The sequence below is a fragment of the Marmota marmota genome, unplaced genomic scaffold (assembly GCF_001458135.2).
Source record: "Marmota marmota marmota unplaced genomic scaffold, marMar, whole genome shotgun sequence".
Lineage (NCBI taxonomy): Eukaryota > Metazoa > Chordata > Mammalia > Rodentia > Sciuridae > Marmota > Marmota marmota.
This window is the reverse complement of record NW_025999944.1, coordinates 3,456,045-3,481,892: the sequence shown is the minus strand read 5'-3', so window position 1 is coordinate 3,481,892 and position 25,848 is coordinate 3,456,045. Positions and strand designations below refer to the sequence as shown.

Genomic DNA, 25,848 nt, shown 5'->3' with positions numbered 1-25,848 from the left:
ACTTTCATGGCCGTGGACACATTTCCCTTCTCCAAGCCTCCTTTTCCTTTCTGCAAATAATTCCATCTACCTCAGCTATGGTTGTAGAGGTCAACAGAGGATAAATGAAGGTTCTTAGCACACAGTGAACATTCGGTAAGTTTTATCTGTGTTCAGATATGTGTATAATCTCTCCCAGTAACTCTATGCTGTTTAATTCCTATCATTTCTAAAAATAATAACTATAGCATTTTTTAGCATTTTCACAGCCATCATTTAATTTGTGCTTTATAATACCTATGAAATAGGTAGATGTGTTAGTAAGCTTCCCATCACTGTGACAGAATGCCTGAGAAAAACAACTTAGAGGAGGAAAGATTTATTTGGGCTCATGGTTTCAGAGGCTTCAGTCCGTGGTCAGCTGGCTCCATTACTTTGGACCTGAAGTGAGGCAGAACATCATGGCAGGAGGGTCTGTTGGAGGAAAGCTGCTCACCTCATGGGAGCTGGGAAGCACAGAAAGAGGGAAGGAGGGGACTGGGAACAAAGGTCCTCCTCCAAGGACCTACTCCCTCCATTTAGGTTCCACTTTTTACAGTTTCCATCACCTCCCAGCAGTCCCTTCAGCTAGGAATCCCTTCATGGATTGGTGCATTGATGAGATCCAGGCCCTCATGAGACAATCACTTCCCCAAACTTCCACCCCTGGAGATTGCTGCATTAGGGATCAAGCCTTCAACACAGGAGCCTTTGGGGGACACTTCCTATCCAAACCATAACAGTAGAACAGATAATACTATTCTTCTCATCTTCTAGATTAGTAAGTACAGTAGGCCCCCCTTATCCAAGGAGGACATGTTCCAAGATCCCCAGTGGATGCCTGAAATCACAAATAGTGCTAAACCCTATATAACCTTTCTTCCTATCCATACATACATGATACATATGTGAGAAACTTTAATATACACATTAGTTAGGTGAGAGATTAACAATAACTAATAATAAAATAGAATAATTATAACAACACTATAAGAAAAGCTATGAAGGAGAGAGTTATGGTCTCTCAGAATATCTAATCATATCCTACTCATGCTTCTTTTATTGGAAAGTGCAGATAAGGGGCACAATGTGCACAAGCTCAGAGAGTTGGATTCAATTGCTCAAGGTTGCAGCCTCTTCCCTCTTGCTGGGTCCTTCCCATGTGCACTATACCTGCTCCATGGGCTGTTACCTTAAACCAATCACAAAGCAGCCCTCTCTCAATCCTCCCCTCAATTTCCCCATGACAGCCAAGCTCTTCACAAGAGTTGCCAGCATGTGCTACTTCCATGTCCTCTTTCTGATTCTCATCAGCCCGCCCCATTTGACTTGTGCCTCTGCACAATTGCTCCTGGATAAAGCCTGTCTGGCCTCAAGCTCTCTGTTCCTTCTGACTCTTGCCCTCAACAATTATCCATTCCTGTGTTTCCAAATGCCATCCCCAAAGTTTGTCACCTGTGCAGGCTCCTCTGGTCTTGATGACTCCCAGGTCAGGGGTGGGAGCAGGTTAGGAGAGCCCTTTCACAGAAGTCCAGACAACAAAGAGGATCTGAGCCAAGGTGGGGATGACGGAATTAGGAAAAAAAATTTTTTAAAAACAATGATGCTTGGAAAGATTCCCATGATGTGGAGACTACATGGCTTTGGGATTCCGAGGGAGTCATGGATTCTAACAGTGGGTGCTTGGGAGACACTCAGGGATAGGACTGCAGGGGAAGCTATTGGGGTGTGTCTAATGCAGGTTGTAGAACTGAGCCTGCAGTGAGGGAGGGACATCTAAACGGAAAGCCCAGTGGCTAAGGAATGTTTGCTCGGAATCCTTTTCCTTACATTTTCTCTGCCTAGTGATGCAGGCACCGTCCTCTCCCCACCAGGGCCTCCCACATTGGCAGCAGAGTGGATAGAAGGAGAAATGTTGCTTCTCCATGACGTAGGTCATTATCACATCTACAAGGAGCCGTGGTAGTGTATTTTAGAGCACCAATATAAAATCATAGAGTTCCTGACAGGTTGTTTAAAGGATAGGGGACAGGTGGAAATGTGTGACCTGTCACCTTTGAACCTTGTGGCTACACAGGACAGAACCTAAGGAGACCTGAAGGAAGAACTGATCATCTTGGGAGTTTCTCAAAGTCTCTATATTTTAAAAAACCCTATACTCCTATGCTTCTTGGAGCTAGGTTTGGAGCTACAAAGAAGTTCTGAAGAACTGAACAACTGCTGAAAGCAATCTGAAATCTCCCTGAATTAGGTCCAGTAGAGATGAAGTTGTAGTTAACCCACATGGCCACATAGGGGCAGCACACACAAACGCACCTCTTCATGAAGTGGTCCCATTGGCTTTGGTCTTATTCCCACTGCACCATCTACCCTCCCGCAGACTCTCAGAGCCTCACTCAGGGATCTAACTTTCTTAGCACCTGGCCTTCAGCCTTCATCCTTGTATGCTAGGACGGGAGGGCCATCTACCTCCCGATGCCCTCTGGAGTCTCCGGGCTGTGTTGTCAGTTACCACCTCAACATCCCAGCACCTTCCTTCCTACTTTCAGCTTGCCCTATACACCTGCCTTGTCTCTCCAAGTCCTAGTCAAAGTCTCCGACCTGACAAGCTTTTGACCACTGGCAGCCATAGCTTTCTCTTTAAGACTGCAAGTGATTGCACAGAGTGTGACAAATCTGTGAGCATAATGACCAAGGAGAGGAATCCAGCAGCTGCATACAATGGGTTTTGAGTGCCACCATGGGGCACATTGTTTAGGCACCCGATATCCAGTTGATGCAGAGTAGCATCCAGGGAAAAGCCACTGGTTGTCCACTGATATGCTTTGAAAAAAAATGTTGACTTTCTGGTTTTGTTAACAATCAAGTCTGCCTTTTAGTCTCAGAAAATGGGGAGAATTCAAGGCAATCATATGGCATGAGTGCTTCCTTAGCACAGTGGTCACATCCCGGACATGTTTGCCAAAAGCCAGTTTTCCGTTTGCTCTCCTGGGATGTCTGAACTACTTAGTTCAGGGAGGAAATGTCTTTGAAGTAGCCATATATGCCTGGCTGTCACAGGTGGCTGAGCAGCATGACACAACTTCTGGAGTCGTGGGGAAGGGACTCTGAAGAAGAACTCTGAAACTGTGGGTGACAATGAGTGCATGCCTGCATTTTGACCTTCTGCAGAGTCCAGTTCACCTCCTCCCACTCTGGAGAAAGTTTGGGATCTTTCCAGAGGTATGAAAGAAGTGTTGCAAGTTGCCCTTGAGTCCCTGCTTCAAATCCCACTGTCCTGAGTAACCAGGTGACCATACCCTTTCTTTAGTTACCCAAGTGAACTGGCATGGGGAGGGACCCCAGCAGAAAACTGTCTGGCTCCTCTGAAGCTTCCCCCTCCGGCCTCTGAGTCTGCTAGTCTCAGCTCAGGCACTTGGTCCTTAGCATTTAGGTAGGAACTGAACCAGTTTTGACAGCGCCCTGGGTATTCACCTGATGTCCTTCCTGCAAGGGGGCTGAGCCTAGTGTGGATGCAGAGACTGGGACACGGGTGCTGAGAGCGTGACAGGTAACCCTCTTCCACTGCAAAGCCAGCCAAAGAAGTGTGGCCTCCAAAAGGCCACCGGAGGAGTGGGAGGAGGAGGGAGAGGCGGTAGGAACCGGGGGCTCCTGAGGAGCCCATTTGGGTCAGGGGGACGGCAGAGATGGCCCCAGGTCAGCCCGGCAGCTCGGGGAATTGGCGGCAGCGTCTATTTCAGAGTTTATGGTAAGAGGCTGGAGCAGGCACTGACTGCACACCCCACCCTTTAAGGAAGTGGGGAGGAGAGCAGCAGGGGTGTGGTTAACGACTGGGAGGAGGAGGGGGAAAACACCAACCTGTCAGCCCTGTTACTCAGCCACAGCCTCCGAAGCCGCCGCGCCGTACCTGTCTCAGACCCCGACTCACCTGAACCTGCGCAGCCCCCGGCTCACCTGGCGGCGCCCGAGAAGCGGTCTCCGGAGTCCGCGCCTCGCTCTCGGTGAGCTTCCTCTCGCGATTCGCGGCTCAGCGCCGGGTGGAGATTCGGAGGCTTGACCGGGTGGAAGGGGCTAGAGCGGGCGGCAGTTCCGGCATCGGGGTACCTGGGGTTCCAGGAAGACGCGCGACTGACCCAGAAAGTGGGAGTCGCGGTGCGGTGCACGCCCCGAGCCCTCTGCCTTCCGCTGGGGGCCAGAGGTTCTATTTTTGGAGTTAATTTGAGTCTCAAAGGTGTTTTCCCTTTTTGTGCTCTTGACATAGACAGGGGAGCTGGGGCCACCGGCACGAAGGAACGGAAAGCTTGTGCCTCTAAAGGTCAGAGTCAGAGCCGAGAGCCAGTTGGGGGCTTGGGAATCCAACTTAAGATCCTGCCTGGGACCTCGGCCCTTGCCCCGCCCTGCTCCATTCTCCTGGCCCTTCAGCACCCCCTGGGGTCACATTCTTCACCCACCCCATCCCACTCCACTCTTCCAGGTATTTCTGGTCTCCCTCCCAGTTTTCTGAACCCAGAGCTCTGACTGGAAGCAGGCTGGGCACTGCAAGGGGGACTCAAGCCTAACTCCTAACTCCGGGTGTGTGTGCTTGGTTCTTTCTGAAGCTGTCTTCCAAATACCCCTCAAGGGTTAAGCTCTGGGCTGCTTGCTCCTGTTGTCAGGCTGTGCGTGGGCAAAGCTTTGGGTGGGTGAATATGGAGCATATGGGTGATGTTCTGAAACCCACCAAACGCTGCCACCTGCCCTAACCCTGGGCCATATGACACCAGAATGTCCCCACTCCCAAGGGGCAAGCTCCAACTGAGATCATTTAAGGAACCAAGTTGGGACCTAGGGTGGCCTTAGCCAGCAGGACTTGGAAAACAGAGGCAGAAGAGGTTTAGGCAGACCTGCAGCTAGGCTGGCCTAATGAGGGCATGAACAGGGTAAGGGGTGCCAGGAGTTTCCTCCATGTCCTAGCTGTTCTCTGCTCACCTGAAGGGCTGTTGCTGACCTAAGCACTGCTGGGGGTAGGAGGGCAGGGGAGAGCAGGATGCAGCAATGAAAAAGTGACTCAGGACAGAAGAGAGAAAGGAAGCAGTCACTCAGAAGACCCAACTTTGGCAGGACAGTCTGCATTCATTCATTCTCTTACTGGCTTCTCACCTGCAACCAGGTACTGAGGCTAGGTGCAGGAAGGCAAGGTGAGTCTGACATGTCCCTTGCTTGCCAGGACAGAGTGGGGAAGATCAGGGCATGCCATGAGAAGGGGCAGAGTGCAATCAATCCAGTGCTTGGGTGGGAAAGCAGAGCCAGTCAGGGATGGCCAGGAAGGGTTCCTGGCACAAGTGGCTGTAAGTCAAGACTGAAGGATCTATAGGAATTTGCCAGGAAAGAGGAAGAGGGGGAAGAAGACAGCACAGAGGAGGGAAATGCAAATACCAGAGGCCAAAAGCTGCAAGTTAGAAGCAGCTTGACAAATGGTGGAACTGAAAGTAGCTTGGTTAGTTGGGAGCCTAGAGAGCGCAGGGGCGAGGGGAAGCTGTGAGGTAAATTGAGACAGCTCCCCAGAGCCTCTGAAGGCATGCTCAGGCTGCCATGGCAACTCTTGTTGGAGCAAAGCTTGGGACCTGGAGCCCAGCATGAGACTTCCCAGCATGCCTTCAACTCTGGGATGAAGGTGCCAGATTTAGCAAATAAAAACATGGGACACTCAGAATTTAATTTCAAATAAGCATATTTGAATATTTGTCTTCAGTATGTCAATTCAAAAATTTGGGACATACTTATACCCATACTTATGCTTATTCACCATTTATTTGCAATTCAAATCTAACTGGGTGTCCCGTATCTGTCTGGCAACCTTTCTCTAAGTTGGAGTTCTTCTGGGAAGTCAAAACTAGGAACTGCCTTGGTGCCCTGAGACCGTCTCAGGATACATTTATCTTGTAACCAAATTCTCCCGGATTCCATTTTGGAGTTCCATCACTGAGTGACCTATGATGATAATGATGATGATGGTAGTGAAGAAAATCAATTCCTTGGTCAGCTCATTTGTCTATAGAGCTGGAGGAGGGTGGTGCCTCAGAAAGAAACTGGGCTTCAGGGCCCTCTAGGGCTGGATTCAAATTCGTGGAAACTAGTTAACTTCTCTGAGCCTCAGCTCCTGCTTATGGGGAGGATGGGTGATAGTGCACTATGGAAAAAGTGGTCCATATTAATTGTTATGACACATTCACAGAGGGTGACCAAAACAGCACCCACAGAGTGCTTGGAGCTCCCTGGTTTTCATTCCCATCCATGAAGCCCTCAGAAGTGTTGGGGGAATATGTGTAGGGTTGTTCCTGATTGAGGTGATAGTCCCTGGGCAGGGAGGGGGCTGGTGTTATTTTCTCAGGGCTACCATACGCATCTACATGGCCTGTTTCAAGAACAGGAGATACCCAGGCTTGTCCTGGAGGGTGGCAGGTAGGCCAAGTGGGAATGACTCAAAGCCCAATTAGCTGAAGGGAACTGTGAATGAATTAAAGGAGAATCCACATCAGACGCCTAACAATGCCTGATGCTGACAAAATCTTCATAAAATGAGGCTTTGATTATTCATAGTTTTATGAGCTCCTTATTAGAAAAGTGGAGCTCCGGGATGGAGGGAAGAAGGGTGCCTTGTAAACCAGGCTTTGACTTTAATAAGACCATTTGTAAGGACAAATTAGGGGCTTCCTGAAATGGATCCTGGAGGGACTTAGAGTCTGTTAAGAGAAAGAGGAAATGGAAAGTGTGTCTACCTTGTGGGAACTGCTGGGTTATAAAGTGTCCCTCTTTCCAGTGGTAAATCTCCCCATCCCCCTGCCCAGCAATAAGTATTTTTGTCCCTAGTCCTTTAGGGCAGCATTTGCCAGGAGTGTTCAGAAAGACTCTGTGCCATGAGATAGTTAGAGGTGCCCCATTGGCAAAACATTCAAATGAGGTGTGTCATTCATACTGGCATGGTCAAGGTTATGGTAAGTGCTGCTGAGTAAAGTACACGTCACTGGTTTTATGCAAGCACTCATTGAAGGCAGCCTAGAAACCTTGAAAATTTCTAAAGGATGTGGCATTAGGCATGTAGTGAGTGTGGATGGGGGCACAGGGCAGGTGTCACACAGGACTTCCGAAGGTATTGTTCCTCCTCTACCCAGGACCAGCCTGTCTCATCCTGGACTTAGCTGTGTCCACCTCAGAGATCGTTGGGGAACAAGCTCTTGTGTGCGACTCTCCTGGCATCAACATCCTCCCTTGAGAGACTCTCCCTGTGTTGTCCTAACCCTTCCCCTGCAGCTTATGTCCCTGTCCCTGATAACAGTATTTCCACATCCCTAAAGATGCTGATAAGGCTAGGGGAGGGGATATGGTGGTCCCCCCATGGACCCGCGTGTGGGGTCTCTCAGATCTAGTTTTCCCCATGTGGGCCTGGCCTCCTGGGTGAATGGTGAATGAATTAAAGGAGAATCCACATCAGACGCCTAACAATGCCTGATGCTGACAAAATTATTACTCACGATGAAGAGCAGATGGAGGGAGATGGGAGCAGAGAAGCGCAGGAGCGGAAGTCAGTTGTCTGAGGGTATGGTCCTGAGCAGTCTGGCTTCATGACCATTCCTCGTAGAATAGACCAGTCGCAGGGCACAGGAGCGAGAGCAGGGGCACAGTCTCTACAAGTCTCATGTGTGCTTCCCTCCTAAGCAGGCCAGTGGTCAACAGCCCAGGCTAGGAATCAGCATGCCTGGGTTCCAAGCCCAGCCCTGGGACTCTCTGTATGACGCTGGGCAGGTTGTTTAGCTGTAGTTTCCTCATCTGTAAGATATCCCTATCTTATGGGGCTTTGGTAAGGCTGGGGTGAGATAGTATACACACTGGGGGCACACACCAGAGATGACACTAGCATGACCCTAAGCAGACGGGACAGGCACTCCGCTGTTTCAGGATCACCAAATAGTGCCAGATCAGGGGGACTATGGGGGTGGAAGAGGCAGGTCTTCAGGGGGCTGTGACATGTACCAATGAGGACAGACTATTATTTCAACATTTTGACACCCAGAGGGCCTATTCACAGTTTAATATCCTCAGCTGCACATGAAACATTCAGTCCAGTAACAGGCACACGGTGGGTGCCGAGTGAATGTTAGCTGTTCTGTTTTGGTTTGTAGCTATATCTGAGCTTGTGGGAAGCACTTTATTTATTTATTTAGTTAGTTAGTTATTTAGTTCCTAAGGCTGTGGGCCACCTTCTTGGAGGCAAAGACATCTTCCCTGGGAGCTGCCTCATGGGCACACATCAGGCACTTCACAGTATTTACTCCAGCCCGTCCCCCTCCCAGTCCACTGCACCTTGGGAATAGCCAGGCCTAATGGACTCTTTAGCCAGCAAAGACACTGTCCAGCGATGCCCATCAGGAACCGGAGCCCAGTGATCATTGAAAGTATTCAGAGAGCTGACAGGAGAAAATGGTGCCTGTCCTTTCTGGGCCTCTTCATACTGTGTGCAAAGCTCTGAGCTGGGTGAGGGGGTGGGTTGGGGGAGGGGACGGCTTTTTGAGTCACTCTGCTGTTTCCCAAGGTATAATTATTACTCACGATGACAGTTTGATTAAGAGAGCAGACTCCAGGCTGCATATTCTGATGCACTTTTTACCTAGATGCAATGGGCAGATGAAGAAAACGGCATGGTTTTATTTTTAAGAGACTCTCCAGGTGGGCTGCAGGGATGGGCACTGCTCTAGGTTTTGGGGTCTTCTCCAGCTCTTCCCTTTTGCCCATGTTAAGGGCGGGATTGGAGCCAAGATCCACAGCCACCAACATCCATGGAAGGAAGAGGGTTCCTGTTTTGCATCTTGTCTAGGGTCACTAACATTTGCTCCCTCTCCAGTTGTCTCTTCCTTTAATGTTCTGAGCCCCCACCCCTAGAATCTGGCAACAAGAAGATCACTCACTGACCACAGGACAGGTCTCCCTCCACAGTGGGCCAGCTCTCCCACCCAGGCTTAGGGCTCCCCATTTTCCACGCTCTTTCTCTTGTGGAGGGTCTTCCACCTGACTCTATGGGACTTCCTCAAGCTAGGGCAGTCCTTCTGGTGCCCACAGGGTTCAGGAGGCTCCTCTCAGCCCCTCTGGGAATTGCACCCAGGGTGGTTTTGATCTTCAGGGGTTCCTGTCCCAGCTGTGTGGGAAAGGCCAGGTTGCAGTCCTGGCCCCTTGAGGAGCTAGCATGCCTTGTCCTGGTTTCTAGTTAGTGTGCTTTGTTCTCCTGACCACTTCCTCAGGCACCCGAAGCTCCTCTTTGTTCTGCAGGAGTATGTAGCTCTAGAATCTTTCCATGGGGCCTCACCACCCACCACCCCAAGTGCCTGCTTCTTACAGGTTCCAAGAGAGCTGATTCTGCTGCACCTGTGCAGACACTCTTGGCAGCATCCGGTCTGTCCCCTTGCTGTGGCACAGGTGGTTGGTGCTGATATACAGAGCTGTCAGTTGAGGCCTTTGCAAGGGACTCACCACAGTTCCCATTCCTGAGCCCCATATTCCACTGCAGCCACAGGCGGGGCTTTCTTGGGAAATGGAAGGAGGGTCCTGCTCACAGCCTGGGCACTGGCTTGTTCTGCCTGCTAGCTGTGTGACCTTGAGTGTCTCTACTCTTCTAAGCCTCCCTTTCATGTTTGAAAATGAAGACTTTGTCCCACCTCTTTTATGGGGCCCTTGAAAGAAATATACTACTTGTGTGATGATGTTCCAAAAAAACTCATGGGAGTTGGCTCAGGGAATTGAAAAGAGTTTGGGGACAGAGTGATGTGCGGGCCTGAGTCTTGACTGATTTTTCCAGGTAATGGAACTGCTCTGAACTGTCCTCTCCTCCTGGAAACTCATTCTGGGCCTTCATTGAGTGTCCCTTCCCTGCACTCTCAGAGTTCCATCTTTTCATCCAAATATGAAGGAGTTTGTCTGTCTTCGCAGGTTTACAGTCTGGCATGGGAAGCAGCGCGTGGAGGTGAATAACTGGCAATATGTGAATTTGCAGTGCCATTACAGGGGCACAGGGTGCTATGAGATTAGACGACAGGAAGACTGGTTAAGAAATGTGACAGAGCCTCATGAGGGGTGGCATTTGGGAAAGCTCTGAAAGGACAGGTAGGATTCAGCTGTGGGGACTTGGGAGGGTGATGTGGTCAAAGAAGAGTGTAAATAAAAGCAGAGAGGTGGAAAGGCCTGGTCTCAGTGACTCATTTGGGGCGGAGCCCAGGGTGGCAAATGACAACAGAAAATGAGGGTGGAAGTGAGGTGGCCTGGATCTGGAGGCGGAGGAGTGTGGAACACCATGGGATTTTATCGGGAAAGCGGTGGGGAGCTGTTGGAGCTGTTGCCTTGGGTGGAGGGGCCTCGGTCAGATTCAGGAAGTGGTGCGGAGTGGATTGGAGAGTCGGGAGCTTACGCTTGCTGGATAAGGGACTTCGCAGTGGCTCAGGTCCTGAGAGTGAATACATTGTGTGGCTTGGGTTGATCGTGGGGTCCGAATGGTTTCTGTGTATCACCTGGAAGCTTCTACTTTCTCAGAGCCGAAGTTGGTTCTTTGACGAATTAGAAAACTATAGGCTCGTGGGAACATCAATCGGTGTAGGCTCTATAGGTAATCTCCCAGTTCTCCTGAATTCTCTCTTTCTTCCATGTTCTCGATTCACACCTAAGTCCCTTTCCGGGGGGCCTCACCTTGGAGGCGCTGGGTGCTGATGACTCCCAGTTTCCGCCTCCCCCAGGCCCTCCTCGGCCTCACTTGAGAAGCTCATCTTAAATGCTGCAGCTTGGAAATGAGACCTGTCTTTCTCTCTCCTCAGAGCATGTCCTCCTCCTGCAATCTGCCTTTCCCTCTGCGGGGCTTGTTCTCCCGCAGGCTGGGTCGGAAACCATGGCTGTCTCTCCCCTACCTCTCTGCCTTTGCTCTTCTCTGCTCATATCTTGCCCATCACTAAGCCCCACAGATTCTTTCTTCATGCCTCTCATTCCTTCCTTCCTTACTCAAGCCCAGGCCTTATTACCTCATGTTACTAAATAGTTCCTAAGGGCTTCTCTTTGGATCCCTCGAAAGTTCCCCAGTGCCTCTAGTCAGATCTAGATTCCCTTAAATTTACCCTGACTTTAATATCCCCTTCTAACCCAATGTTCCTGTACTTTCCAAAGGAAGCCCTTCACCCCAGCCAGGCTGCTGTGCTCACTGGTGACCATCAAACCTCTGCGGAGTCCTGGGTCCTGCCTGGAGCACCAGCCCTGTCTGTGTGCCCCAGCCCCCAGTCCTGCATACTCATCCCTCAGGACTCGGTGGCAGGCCCACCCCTTCAAACCCGAGCTCCACTGCCGCCTCCAGGCTTCTCTGTGTCCCCTGAACTCCCAACATATATCAACTCAGCCTGCTGCTAAATTCCCCCAAGACAGGGAAACACTTTTCGTGTTGTTCTCCTTCCTTCTGTCCTCAAATTGCCGGGCTAGGCGATTCCATTTCCCTGGGCCCAGAAGTAGGACCCCGCCCCTGCTGCACACTCACGCCTGCTCACCTGCACAGACACCCTCAGCCTCTTCCGCATTCCCTGCACTGGGCGTCACAACAGCCAGTTGCGACATCCACACGGCAAGGACCGGCAAGGACCGTATCCCAAGCCTCTTGAGTTCTCGCCCCAGGGACAGGATGCCCTCCTAACCCCTCCTGAAGGTGGAGACTTCCGGTAGCCCAGAGAGGAGTCATGGATCTGCCCCCAAGTCTCCCCATCTGTGAGGTCCTGCTCTCTCTTCTCTTTTGTCCTCTGGCTTTGAGTCCTTCTGGGCCCTGGTGAATGACAGGAGACAGGAAGCTGGTGGGAGTGAAATTCACCCCAACTGAGGGTGAAATTGCAGTGGGAAAACAGGAGAGAGACTCGTGGGGGTAGGGAAACAAGGTTTTAGTGACCTGGACTTTGACCTAGCAGTGTGCACAGACTTGCCATGGTCCCTGGACTCTGAGCCCTCAGCTCCTCCATTCCCAAGAGGTGAAAACACTCCATGTACATTAACTTCCTTAGCTATAGAGGAGGCTTCTGTTGTCCCCAGTGTGACCGCTGGGCCCTCTGCCTCTATCTTTACCTGACTCTCCTTCACCCATGTGCTGAACGCTCAATCCCCACCCCCCACTGTGTTCTCACCCAGGACCCCTGGGGACATGGGACAGAGATCTCTGGGTAAATGGCTGCTTTCTGGCCATCCTACCACAAGCTCCTGCATGGGTCACCTGAGAAAGCCTAAGTGAGCCTTAGGATTCTCATTTTGTACTCGATAAGGGGGTTGGGGACTTTTTAACAAGAGGAAAGCTTTCTTCAAAAGCAGATCGTAGGTGGAATCCCAGTATATAAACCAGGTGAGAATAGACCCATCCAGAGCTGAAGTGGGGAGGGGAGATGCCCCAGCTCCTCTCCATAGTGGCCCCTGGGGTCATCTTATGAGGTCTATGTTGACGGGGGGGTGTATACATTGTTAGGGGTTCCATTAATTATGGGGGGACTATAAGTGTTGAAGTGGGGTTATATACATTGTTAGGAGTAGTGTACATCATTGGAAGGTTGTATGTAATGTTTGGGGTGCTGTATGCATTGTTAAGAGATCATTTATTTTATTGGGGGTATACCATTATTGGGGTTTGTATATATTGTTGGGAGACTGTATACATGAACCTCTGGGCAAATGCAAAAGTTCATAGCTTTCATCTGACTCTCCAAGGAGCATGTGACCCATAAAGATTAGGAAGGCCTCTTATGAGATGTTATCAGCATTACAGACCATTCATACCCATGGCCATAAACTTGGGCTCCTCTTTAATTCCAGGCTGAAAGCCCAGTGGACAACAGAACCACACTGTTCTGATGGCCATGATCGCTGCCCCAGGATGTAGCCTGGTGCCAGACACATGGGCGTCATTCAATGTATACAGCATGCACCTGAGTGTTCTCCTAATAAGGAGGGCTTTTAACAAAAGAAAAACATTAATTTGAATATGTAAACTTTTAGGATAATATTTTCTATATTATTTTAGTGACGGACCTTTTAAATCACATACTATATAAAACAATACATTATCTTAAAAATACTGCATTCCCCAATGCTCCCTGATATGGATGGCTTTGAGCAGTTTGCCCGTCTGTGATGCCAGCATCCATCTCAACACTAGGGTCCTCCTATATCAGCTCTTGGTTCTGCACATACCTCCATCCCTATAGTCCAGGGAGAATTGGCTGTTTCTTATTAATCCAGAAGGTGTTTATTTTTTAATAACAGCCTTTTTGAGAAATAATTCACATTCCATAAATTTTACCCTGTAAAAATGCACAATTCATTGGTTTTTCAGATTGTGCAATCATCACCATTACTAATTGCAAAATGTTTCATCACTCCAAAAGAAACTCTGTCCCATTAGCAGTCAGTCTCTCCAGCCGCTGGCAACACTAATCTACTTTCTATTTTTATGGAAAAACCTTTTCTGGCCATTCCATGTAAATGACCTTTTGTGAATGGCTTCTTTATGTATCATGTCATAGTATTTACCAGCACCTCACTCTTTTTCATTGATGAATAATATTCCATTGTATGGATATGCCACATTTAATTTACCCTTTCATTCACTGATGAACTTTTGTGTTGTTTCCTCTTTTTAACCATTATAAATAATACGTCTATGAACAATCATGTGCAAGGTTTTTTGTTTTCATTTCTCTTAGTTATATACATAGGGATGGAGTTGCTGGGTCACATAATAACTCTGTGCTTATCATGCTTATCATTGAGTAATGACCTAACTATTTTCCACAGCATTTGCATTATCTTCTATCTCCACCAGCAGTGCATCGTGGGTCCAATTTCTCCACGTTTCTGCTGACGCTTTTTGTTGTCTGTGATTTTGATTTTAGTCAAAAAGGGATCTTAGTGGGGATGAAGTGTATCCTATTATGATTTTCACTTGTGTTTCCCTGATCACTAATGATATTGAGCCTCTTTTCATGTATTTGTATGTCTTCTTTGGAGAGATGTCTATTACAATTTTTTAGAAAGTTTTTATTTTTAATCCCAAGTGCCCCCCCCAAAAGAGGTTATTTATTTTTGATGCCCACAATCTAACCACTTAGTTCATTGCTTTTACAAAATGCCCTTCTATAGGTTTGTTTATGACATTTAGCATTAGTTTTGATAAAAGTCACTGAATCTCTATCATAGTAGTACCCTACCTGCTTAAAAAAAGACAAACCATTCTATCAAATGACCTTTGTAAGCACCCCAAACTAGCAAAACTACTGAAGTGGTTCCAGGCTAATATTTTTCCCCAGTCTATTTTTGTTTAAAATAAAGCAGTTGAGAAAGCAACCCATAATATGAAAGATCTGTAAGGATTTGACTATAGAATTCCTCATTTCTGACAGATAGTTAGGGAAGGAGAGGTTTACCTTATATTTTACCATATGTGACATTGAAACACAAATGGGTGTTGGATAGAAGAATGTGGATGTGGATGGATGGAGGGATAGTGGGTGGGTGGATGGATGGAGGGTGGATGGATGGATGGTGGATGGATGGATGACAGACAGATGGATGATGGACAAGCAGACCAATGAATGAATGAACAAGAAAAGGGATGCAAGCCAGTAAACCAGTGAGTGGAACAGCCATGGCAGTCTTTCCCTCTTTAGTCAAGATTTTCTGGGGGCTGGGGCTGTAGCTCAGTGGTAGAGCACTTGCCTAGCATAGGGGAGGCACTAGGTTCAATCCTCGGCACCACATAAAAAATAAATAAATAAAATAAAGTTATAAAAAATGCTAAAAAAAGATTTTCTAATATCCACTTAGAAAACTGGCATTAGCCTTTAACTTACATTTCATAGAACTGTATATAAAAGAGTTTTTAAAACAGATTTGTGGTTACAGTTTAGAAGTAAGATGCATTTTCTGTTGCCTCATATATCTTGACTATGTTCCTTTAAAATGGGGGAACCTGAGGCTACCCAGTTTCTGGATGTGGTCAAAACTCGGTGATCAAGTGATGTAGCTTCAGATTCTTTGTCACTGGAGAGGACCTTTGTGTCTGTGATTCACACAAGGATGTTGGGTTTGCCTTATTCAGGTCCTGTCTACACTGAGTCCCTGCTCTTTCCCCAGGCCCCTTTCCTTCTCCCGCCTCGGCATGGGATGGTCTGGTCATCTCAGGGACCAAACTCACCATGATTCACCACCAGCTTCCACAGAGAGACCCCCTTCCCGTTCTTCCCCTTGGTCCTCCCCGAGAAGACATACGGGAGCTGGCAAAGGGAACTTGAAGTCTGGGGTGAGAGGGAGCCAAGCAAAGAGGAAGAATATCAGTTAAGAAGATAAGAAGGGAGCTGTGGCCAGACATGAAGAAGTGGCAGGCATAGTCCCACTCTCCAGAGATGACTTTTAACGGCTCCGACCCTGAGGGAGAAGAAGGGAAGCAGCTTGAAGGGCAGGTTCCTGTGAAGTTGGTGCTGGGAGCCGCGGTGGGGGAGCAACTGCAAAGGGCAGCTGGACAGGGCCGGGACCCCTTCCTGTTCCAGGGCGGGGAAGGGGGTTGGAACTAGGGCTTCAGATGTGCATGGATGAGATGAGCATCCAGATCCTTTCCGCAGGACTTTAGTCCACTTCTAGGTAGAACTAAGTGTGTTCCAGTAGAGTGACAGCTAGTCCTTCCAAGCTATGTCAGAGTGTCCGCCTGTCCTCCAGGTGGATGTTTCCCTGGGTTTTGAACATCTGCAAGGAAAAAGCCCTTACTCTTCCCCAAAGCCATGCTTCCTTTTTCAGGGGTGTGGAGCTGGTGGCTTTGAAGCAGTGAGTCTGGAGACCACCACATTCCAGTCAGCCCTCTGTTTAGGTGGGTTCCGCATCTGCCAGTTCATCCAACAGTGGATGTAACGGGGCCTACGATGTTCACATCTGTACAGAAGGTGTGCACATTTGTTTTCGTGTCATTACTATTTTAACAATGCAGTGTAACGACTATTTACGTAGCACAAACACTGTATTAGGTATTATAAGTAATACGCAGATGAGTTGAATGTACAGGAGGATGTATATAGGTATGCAAATATGGAAATACCGTGCCATTTTATATAAGGCAAGGGACTTGTGCATCCATGGGGTTGTTAGGGGGGTCTCAGCACCAGTGTCCTGTGGACACCAAGGATGACTGTATTTACTACAGATTAGGAGCTATGCTGAACACTGGCGATGCAGAGGGGAGCAGGAAACTACCCTCAAGATGAAATAGCCATGCACGCAGTCATGTGAAAACCAATTGTACTGCCAGACAGCGGTGCAAATGCCATGGAGCCACCAGGCCAGAGCTACCAGTGTCCCCAAGGCAAGACTCAAAAGGCATCACAGATGAGGAAAGGTTGTGAAGAGTGGATAGAAGTGACCCAGGCAGAAGAAGGTGGTGAGGTGCTTTCTAGAATGAAAGCCCTGCAGGTCCACTGGGGACGCTGTGAACAGCCCAGGGGGGCTGGATCCAGCAGGACCATGGTGGGAATAATCCTGGCGGGATGCAGACAGGCCTTCTATCACGGTGGCTTGCCATTGACATTATTCTCCAGCATCAGGGAGCTGTGGGATGTGTAGGGTAGGATATGTAGCTGTACGAGTTTTCCTGCAGAGGAGAGTCAGCGTGTTGTTTTGGAGAGGAGGACTCTGGCCCCAAGCCAGAGGAGTGCTTCTGCCAAGCACAGAGAAGCTCTGGGTGGGAGATCTGCAAACAGGCATTCTGGGGTGTGGCCAAGGGCAGCAGGCAGGGCCGGGCCTGTGCCCAGCCACAGGAAGTCAAGCCCTCCAGGGACATGGTCAGGTCCACAGTGCCTGCTGCCTGCTGCCAGAGAGGCTGGTGATCAGGGCTGGTCCCAAGGAAGAGCCCACTTTCTGCTTTCTTCCCCTGTACTCGTGTTTGCAATAGGGGCGTGGAGAGAACAGCGGGCTTGGCCAGGTGAGCAAGATGAGACCTGCCTCCAGCAGGAGGCACGGAGGGTGAGACGTGCTTACTCCACAGGATGGGGAACCCACAAAGAGCACACCTACCTGGAAAGCTCGGGGGTGGCCAGGCATGTGTTTTTGCCTGAGAGTTGGAAGGGCAATTGCAGAGGAATGCTGAAGCCAGAGGATGTCCAGGACAAGGCTCTGGGGGAGGCTGAGGGCTTGGGCAAGGACAGAGGCTGGCATTCTGCCTCCCCCTGCCCCCCTCCCAGAGCACTTGGCTGCTGCATCCAGTTGTGCCTGGCACATGTTTTCTTGAGATAAAAATTATTTTTCACAAGTACACGCCTTGCTAAATGGAGTGGTGGGAAGGCAGGGGCCTTGCTTTGTGCCCTTTGCCTCCTAATCCAGCAAATGTAGAGATTCACAGCTTGCACTCAGGGAACGTTCATCCAGATCTGAGGAAGTTTTAGGGAAAATACCTAAGAAAAAAGTACAAATGTGGAGATGGTTTCCAGTCCCTGTGGGAACAAAGGGTATCAGAGGGATTCAGATTCAGACAAGATGCACAAAGTCCCATCAGCTGGGGAGGCGAATGCAGGCACAAGGGAGCCCTGGCCCTGGGATGAGGCCACTCAGGTGGAGAATGTCCCAAGGGAAAGCATATGTGATGACCCAGGGGAGCAGGTGGCAGCGATGGCCACTTTACTGACCACACAGTGCCATAAGGTCCTCCAGTGTAGAATGGGGGTCATGCTTCTTCAAGGTATCAGAGTCACCTGGAGGATCTTTAAAACCCAAGTCCACAACTCCAGCTCCAGGGCTTCTGATAGCATGTGGAGGCTGGGGCTGAGAACTGTACTTCTGACAGGGTGGCAGGTGGCCTGAGGGTGACACGTTGGGAACCACCTGGGCACAGGCCCTGTAGGACAGCACCTCAAGTACCTTTCCACTTTCCTTCCTTGGGGGTGTGCATTTGAGGCCCCTCACCCTGGGGTGCCCTTCTCACATTCCTGTGCCTGTCCACGGAAGGACTCAGATGGCCATTTCTCCCTCTTTCACTCAGGTTTGCTCCGAGAGTTCCAAAGATGGTTCTGACGCCCACCCTGGTTGAAACACTCTGCCAACTGTCTGCCCACAGTGCCCTGACCACCAGGGCGGCTGCCCTGGATTGCCTTTGTCCACAGTGTCGTCTCAGTCAGGACCCCTCCCCTGGATTCCCACCTTCCCCCTGAATGGGTTCCTGTTCCTGACTCTCTTGAGACTTTCCTTCTGCCTTACTGAACCCTATATTTTAGATATGACTTTCCCAGTTAGATGTGGAATCCGGGGGACAGAGTCAAGGGCCCCTGGCCCTCATGGGTCACAGTAGAGACCGTGTTCCACGAGGGTCAGCTGACCGCAGAGAGGAGCTGAAAGCAAACCAAAACCAGCCAAGAGCGGTTTGCATTGGCCCTTGCTGGCCACCTTCTGGAGATTGACCTACAGAGGCCTAGGTGATGGGGAAGGGGTGGCCATTGCAGAGCCCACCACGAGATGAGGTGGCCCACAGCCAGAAGGGTGGGCTCCTCAGCCTCGAAAATAATGCAATTACTAATCTTCTTAGTCAGGGAACTGCCACCCCCAGAGCTGTATTAGGAATGTTTTCCTCAGGCAAAGAAATGTGCTGTCTTTGGTATCCAAGCCTGCGTCAGGAATTTCATTTTATGATTGATCCCTCTTTTTTTTTAATTGTTGACTTTTTTCCCTTCATTCCTGTACTTCTTCCAGATCCTTTCCTTCCGGATCTCTCCGTCAACACAGCCAAGCCTTCCCCTGCATCCCTTCAACACTCACATGACTTCCAAACACAGTTGCTCTGCACCAGGCCTGTCTTCATTTCTTGTCCCTCATTCCTCTCCAACAAAGCCACCGTGTCCTCCAGGTCCAATGGTATCCCCTGACCTGCAGACCCCACATGACATGAGTCCCAGAAACCTGAAAGATGCATCTCTGGAACACCTGTCTAATAAAATGGCAGCGTCATCTTGGAGAGAATTCAGTTCACATGATGTCCTTGAACTGGTTTCAGTTCAGCTTCTCCACAGAGGTGCTCTTAGAAACCGCCTTTCAACTTGTACCTAATTCATTAACCATTACCATTGTTCCCTGAATTCTGGCCTTTCTCTTAAAAAAAAACAATCCCTCTGAGTACATGTCTCAGATTGGAGAAAAGACTCTTAGTCTTGGTTTCTGATCCTGTCTTTCATTTTCCAGGAAAATGGCATGTGTGTCCCCTCAATTATTTGTGTGCCCGCTCTGCTATGTCCCTCCAGGCCTCCCTGCCCCAGCACAAAGTTGGAGCTGATATTTTTGCTTTTTAAAATATGGATCAATAAGTCTCCCAGTTTGGGGTGGGGGGACATTGGTTTTCACTTAAACAGTTCTCCAGTCTATCAGGGAGGCAGGCCATAAGGCTTGGATTGGACTCAAGCTCAAGGCATGGCCCCTCTACTTCCCAACCATGTGACCTTAAGCACTTCTCAGCCCCTCTCAGCTCAGCTTTCCTACCTGCTAAATGCTCATGGTAATTGTGTTTTTCCTACAGCAGTATTACAAAGATTAAAAGGAGATGTTGGCATTCGTAATGCATTATGAATAGGTACTCGATCCATTAGCTATTCTGTGTATCAGTGGCCACCACATCACTAGAGGACAGAAATGTGTGTACATGAAAGGTCAGTGGGCCGTGCCCCTTGCCTAGCTGACCACACTTGGTGCAAACCCCAGCTCCTCAGCCGGTGTCAGCCCCAGGGCCTCATCGTGATCTCTGCTGGTTCTAGGGCACTTCCTGCTCACCATCTCTGTATTGACCTCTTGTTTAGCCAAGTCACTCCAAGGTGCACAACTCAGCTCTTTCATCAGTGACCCAGGAAGTCACAGACCAGACAGAACACTGATGATTTTGTGGGCTACAGAGGAGAAAAGGAGAGAGGGAAATGTGTGATGTGAGAGCGCGTAGCAATCACCACTCCTCTGGCCCCTCTCCCCTCCTGCCTTTCCCTCCTTTCACAGAGCAAGGCACTAATTACCCCCCACCCTGGCTCCTGGAGCCTCACCTTCTAGCTTTAATGGGGCAAATTTCTACACAAATACTTTTCTTCCTAGAGGGACTTCTGTCTCCATCTCCTCTTCATCTCTTACAAGTGTTTAAATAAAGATTCTGTGTCCTTGAGGCAGAGAAGCCCGTGCTGACATCTGGGTGGACTTAAGAGGCAAGTGGCAAGGTGGCGGTGAGGAGCTGCCCGTCCCCGGGATGGAGGCCTCAGTGGCCTGGAGAATAGCCACCGTCTGGAACTGACATCCTGGACATTTTGGCAAAGTGAGCCAAAGTGGGGTGCAGATGGCTTCTGCTGTTTGTGAGGGGAAGGGCTGCTTTCCCTAAACTACAGACCTGACATTCCGACTATGGGACTGGGTAACTTATTCATAAAGAATCGTAGCACTGACTTTCTGGTGAATGAGGAGATGGAGGAGAGGTAGGCTGGGAAACAAATGAGACCTCCGGCAGGCCTGACACGTTCACGGGAGGGTGAGTCAAAGAAGAACTGCAGCAGGAGCCACAGATACAACAGCTCTTTGGAACCCAGGGGCCCGGGCCCTGGAGGCTGCAGTGAGGTCTGCAGGCTGCGTCCAGGAACTTAGGGAAGCAGGAGATACGCGTGCCACTGGTTACAAAGTGACTGAGCCTGGCAGGACCCTCTGGTCCCCAGATGGTTTTCACCTCTCCTTCCTCTGCTGGAAGAGCTATCTCTTCTACCCAAGTGTTCCTCGTCCCCTCTTGCTTCCTCTTTCTTCATGTTCACCTTGAAGTCCTCCCCAACTTTTCACCATACCACATCTGTGAGGCTGCCTGGCCCCCCTCTTGCCTGGGTCAGATTTAGGGGCCACAGCAGGCACCCTCCTCCTTCAGTCTGTGAGTGAGCCTGCAGACAGCCTTGCCTATCTTTAAACCCATTTTCAGCCCTGTCTAGTGACCTGGGCAATATCTGGCACGTAATCAGTTCTCCACATAGCTTTTAGACTCCATTCAACATGTCATGAAGGTGGTTCACTGCGATCCCAGCGTCGAGGACCTGATTCAGCTACATGTCCGGTGCTCAAGGCCTTGGTGGGTGTTGGAAGCACTTCTCCACTTGTAGCTCCAGTGTTCCATTTGCAGATGGGAAAGAGCCCAAGAAAGAGACTGTGTGGGTTCTCGTGTTGAGTCTGTTCTCCTAGAATTCTTTGTTTTCTGCTCCATGCTGCCATAGGAGAAAGTAACATAGAGTCTCCTCTCATCCCAGAGAAAGGGAGCATCACAAAGGACTGGAAATGTCCCCAGTGAACAAAGCGTCTGGGGGAAGAGAGTGGACTGCTCAAAGTCAGCTAGTGCGAACTCCTTCTTGGAGAGAGGTTTTATTTTCCTTCAGTGCCTGCTAGAAAGTTTCGTCTCAACCATGTGTACCATTGTTGGATGCTTCTTACTGCTAGAAGGTTGTTCCTCTCACTGAGCTGAAATCTCACATGCCCTAGTGCTAGAACTGCACTGTGCAATAGCCCAGGATGGTGGCTGCTCCTTACGACAGCCCTCAGAGAGATAAGAGGGCCACCACCCACTCACTCTCTGATCTCGGCTTAACATAGAAAGTTGCTCCCATTTCCTTGTTTGCTGTGGTGGTCCAGATGCCCGGCCTCTGTGGTCCTCCAGGGCTGGACAAATGATTTTGTTACCATCTTGAAAAGTCCTAGCCAGCGGTAGACATAACCACAAAAAGCAGAACCTCTCAGCTGGTGGTTTGCAGCCTCCTGCCATGGTGAGCTCCTATCTTCTCCTCTATACGTGAACTTTATGTTTTGCAATACTTTTTTTTTTTTGCTAATTAAGTTTAATAAGTAAAATGCATCTACAAATCCCTTCATGTTTGAATTCCTCAGCCTGACATTTACGACCCTGCAACTAACTCCTCTGCGGTTCTCCTCTGGCCCATTCTCCCAACCTTGCTCCTCATCAGTCCTGTGTTAGTCAACTTGGGCTGCCATAACAAAGCATCAGACCCGTGGTTTCAACAGCAGACCTTTACTTTCTCCCGGCCCTGGAGGTTGGAAGTTCAAGGTCAAGTTGTCTGCAGGTTTGCTTCCTTGGAAGGCCACTTGCCTTGGCTTGCGGATGGTTGTCTTCTCCTTGAATCTTTCCATAGTCTCCCTCTGTGTGTATCTGTGACCTAATGCCCTCTTCTTCTAAAGTCACCAGTCAGATTGGACAAAGGACCTGGACCCATATGAACTCATAGTATCCTAGTCACCTCTGTAAAGACCCATCTTCAAATGAAGCCATATGCTGAGATACTGGGGGTGGAACATATGAATTTTGTGGGTCATAATTCAGTCCAGAGCTCTCTGTTCTACTTTCATTTTCTAGTTATGCTGACCTCACCTCCTCTTTTCAGAGCACACCCTTTATTTCCATCTCCATGCCTTTGTCTCTGCTACCCTCTTGTCTTCCAGGGATGCTCTTCCATTAATCTCTGATGCTAAGCATCATCCAGTCTGCTTAGATGCCCATGGAGATAGACAGACCATTTCTCCTGATGTGTCCCATTCTGCTTGCTTCTAGAGACTCACGTCATAGCAAGGCTGTCTTGTTTCACAAACTGAAGGTGCTTTTCTTTCCAATTCAGATAAAATGATCTCTAGATAAAAGGAGACCTGAGTAGCATATGAAAAAAAAATTCAAAAATCCTAGAAGGTGAAACCTGATACCTGAAACCTGTCTATTGGAAGGTAATACTCTTGGGGAGCAGTTTTTTTTCTTTTGAATTTCTTCTAATTAGTTATACATGACAGTGGAATGCATTTTGACACATTGTACACAAATGGAGCACAACTTCTCATTCCTCTGGCAGTACATGGTACAGAGTCACACCAGTAGTGTAATCATACATGTATATAGGGTAATAATGTCTGTCTCATTCTACCATCCTTCCCATCCCCACAGCCCCACCCCTCCCCTCACTCCCCTCTGCACAATCTGAAGTTCCTTCATTATTCCCCACCTACCCCCCTCCCCTTATGGATTAGAATCTGCTTATCAGAGAAAACATTTGGCCTTTGGTTTGTTTGGGTTTGGCTTATTCAGTTTAGCATGATATTCTCTAGCTCATTCATTTACCTGTAAATGCCATAATTTCATTCTTCTTTAGGGCTGGGGTAATATTACGTTGTGTATATATACCACATTTTCTTCTTCCATTCATCACTGAAGGGCATCTAGGTTGGTTCCATAGTTTAGCTACTGTGAATTGAGCTGCTCTAAACATTGATGTGGCTGTGTCACTGTAGTATGCTAATTTTAAGTCCTTCAGCTATAAACCAAGGAGTGGGATAGCTGCTCAAATGGTTGTTCCATTCCCAGTTTTCTGAGGAATCTCCATACTGCTTTCCAGAGTGGTTATACCAATTTGAAGATCATGGGGAGCAATTTTAAGCAGAATCTGGCCCTATTCCTATGCTGCAAATACTCAAATGGTTCTTCATTTGACCCTGATCATTCAGCAGTCCTGTGATCTCTGCCTTGTTTCCTTTGCAAGACTAAACAGCACTTGCCAAGACCTCTCAGTTGAAGCAAAATCAACAGGGCCTACTTTTTTTTTATTTCAAAGTATAAATCTTTATTTTATTTTTTATTTTTATTTGTTCTAATTAGTTATACATGACAGTAGAATGCATTTTGGCACATCACATATAAATGGAGTATAACTTCTCATTCTTCTGGTTGCACATGTTGTAGAATCACACTGGTCATGTAATCATGTACGTACACAGAGTAATAATATCTGCCTACTTTTCTTACCACTTCACTTTCCAGCTCTTCCCCAGCCTGTGCACTCCGACATGCACACCTCCTAGAACTTCAGCCTTGTGCATCATCTCAGTGCTGTTGCCTAGTAACAATATGCTTAGCAACCAGTAAGGGAAGTGTGATCACACCTCCCAGCATTGTACTTGGAGCACTGCAGACAATACAAACAGTTCCCTGGTTTCTCTCTGCAGCTAGAGGAAGGTAACTGTCAGAGGTGGCCAGCATTATGCTCCAGAGATAGTGCTCATCATCCGGGGGCCTGAATTGGTTGCTGTTTGGCTTTTACTTGGCATTGGGTAATATCTTTGTGGGGGCAGCTGGGTAGGTGGTTCTTGAAGGGCCGGATCTCTCTGCTTGCACTTGTTCTCAGGATGCTTGTGATGCGGGCAGGGCAGCTAGCAGAACCCTCTCTGCTCCCACGCAGCCCTGCCCTGCATCAAGCCTTTGTCCCACCACCCCCAGCCGCCTTGCTCCCAATGTCTCTTTTGCTTTCAGGGGGTCCTTCTGAGCTCTGGCACTGCCCGGCCCCTGTCTGGTGGCTCTCTTGCTCTCCCAGTGCCCTGGGTCTGCCTTTTGGATGCTTCTCTGTGATGCTGGACAACACCAACGTCCTGGTTGAGGCATGTCCTTCCCCCTCCCTTTCCCTCAATTCATGTGCATCCCAGTGCCCAGTCTTTGGGCCAGACACCATTCAAAGTGAGGTGAGGCCCCCCACCTTCTGCTCTCATTGGCATCATGATTAAAAACTGGAGACTTCGCTGGGGATTCCTGGGTGTCCATGGTGTGACACAATATAGAAAGGCAGAGTGTCTGAGTCTGAGATGTGTGTTCCATACCCAGATATTTTTCTTTACTGCCCCCTTGACTATGTAATTTAGACCATGTTTCGTTAACCTAAGTCTTAGTATTCTAAGGGAATTAAAACATTTTCCTCACAAGGCTATGATGACTATTAAATGAAGTAATAGAATGAACCCAGCAAAATACATGGCATGCGGCTGGTGAATTTTTTTTCAGTTGAAAAATTTCTGGAATATTCCCTTCCCTTCCTTCCATCTCTACCTCCCCCTTCTTCCCTTCATGCCTGCCCTCCCTTAAGTGAGGCCAGATTTCTGGCTGGATGCCCAAGAGCAAGTTCAATGCCGTGGCCACGATGCTCAGCTCTGGCTCTGCCATGTAGCACCTCTGATCTTGGGCCAGAGGTCCCCTTCATTGGCTGTGGAGTGGGGCTACGGGCCTCTGAGTAGTCAAAGACGCTGAGTGGCTGTAAGGCTCAAAGAAGATGGCATGCACCAGTGTCCTCTACACATTTCAAGATGTTTACAAAATTTAGAGTCATTTTCTTGAACAAACCTGTTGCTGTTTTTGTACCTGTGTAACAGAGAAAGACTCCAAAATGCCTAAAGTTCCCTTAAACTTATCTCAACTTTTGCGAACTGAAAGATGCAGTCACTGGCCCCCTAAAGCCCTCAGCGGGTAAACCAAATCCTTCTTCACAGGCAGTTATTTGTCGTGTGGCCGCCCAATAGATTGCAGCAACACTTCCACTCTTGTCCCCTGGGGTCCCACGACCAAGATGGCTGGTTATCACCTCGTCAAAACCTCAGTCCAGACACTGGCTAGAGGCTGCTTCTTCTTCATTCTGACTTGGGACTGTGTATTGTTCTGTCCTCGCAGTAAGAAAAACACATGAGTCGGAACATGCCCAAGGCAAGAGAGCAAAGTGTCTGGAGTTTATGGCATGAGTACTTGCACAGTAGCTAAGAGTTTAGAAGTGACCTGAACAAGAGCTGAATTCACAAATGACCAATACCTGGAGCCAGAGGTATTCAAGTAAGTGATGTATGTGAAGTCAAATGAAGGCATAAGAAATAAATAGAATTTGGATGTTGCTGAATATGGAAGGTTAGGAGTCTGGCCAGGAATGAACAAACATTCCAGAGACATTGAACTTTCTTTTCTCAGGACTT

General features: G+C 48.8%; 1 protein-coding gene across 9 annotated transcripts in view; it reads left to right on the top strand.

Annotated features, from left to right (window-relative positions):
• Positions 1-3,818: 3,818 nt before the first annotated feature.
• The window catches only part of Ptk2b (protein tyrosine kinase 2 beta), a 109,236-nt gene continuing 87,206 nt past the window's right edge, over positions 3,819-25,848 (top strand). For 4 of the 9 annotated variants that reach the window (XM_048801538.1, XM_048801536.1, XM_015499451.2 and 1 more), the window contains exon 1: positions 3,821-4,019. The gene's annotated coding sequence lies outside the window, so the exon portion shown is untranslated. Of the gene's footprint in view, positions 4,020-25,848 lie in introns of all 9 variants that reach the window. The other 5 variants (XM_048801539.1, XM_048801534.1, XM_048801533.1 and 2 more) reach the window with 3 other exon arrangements.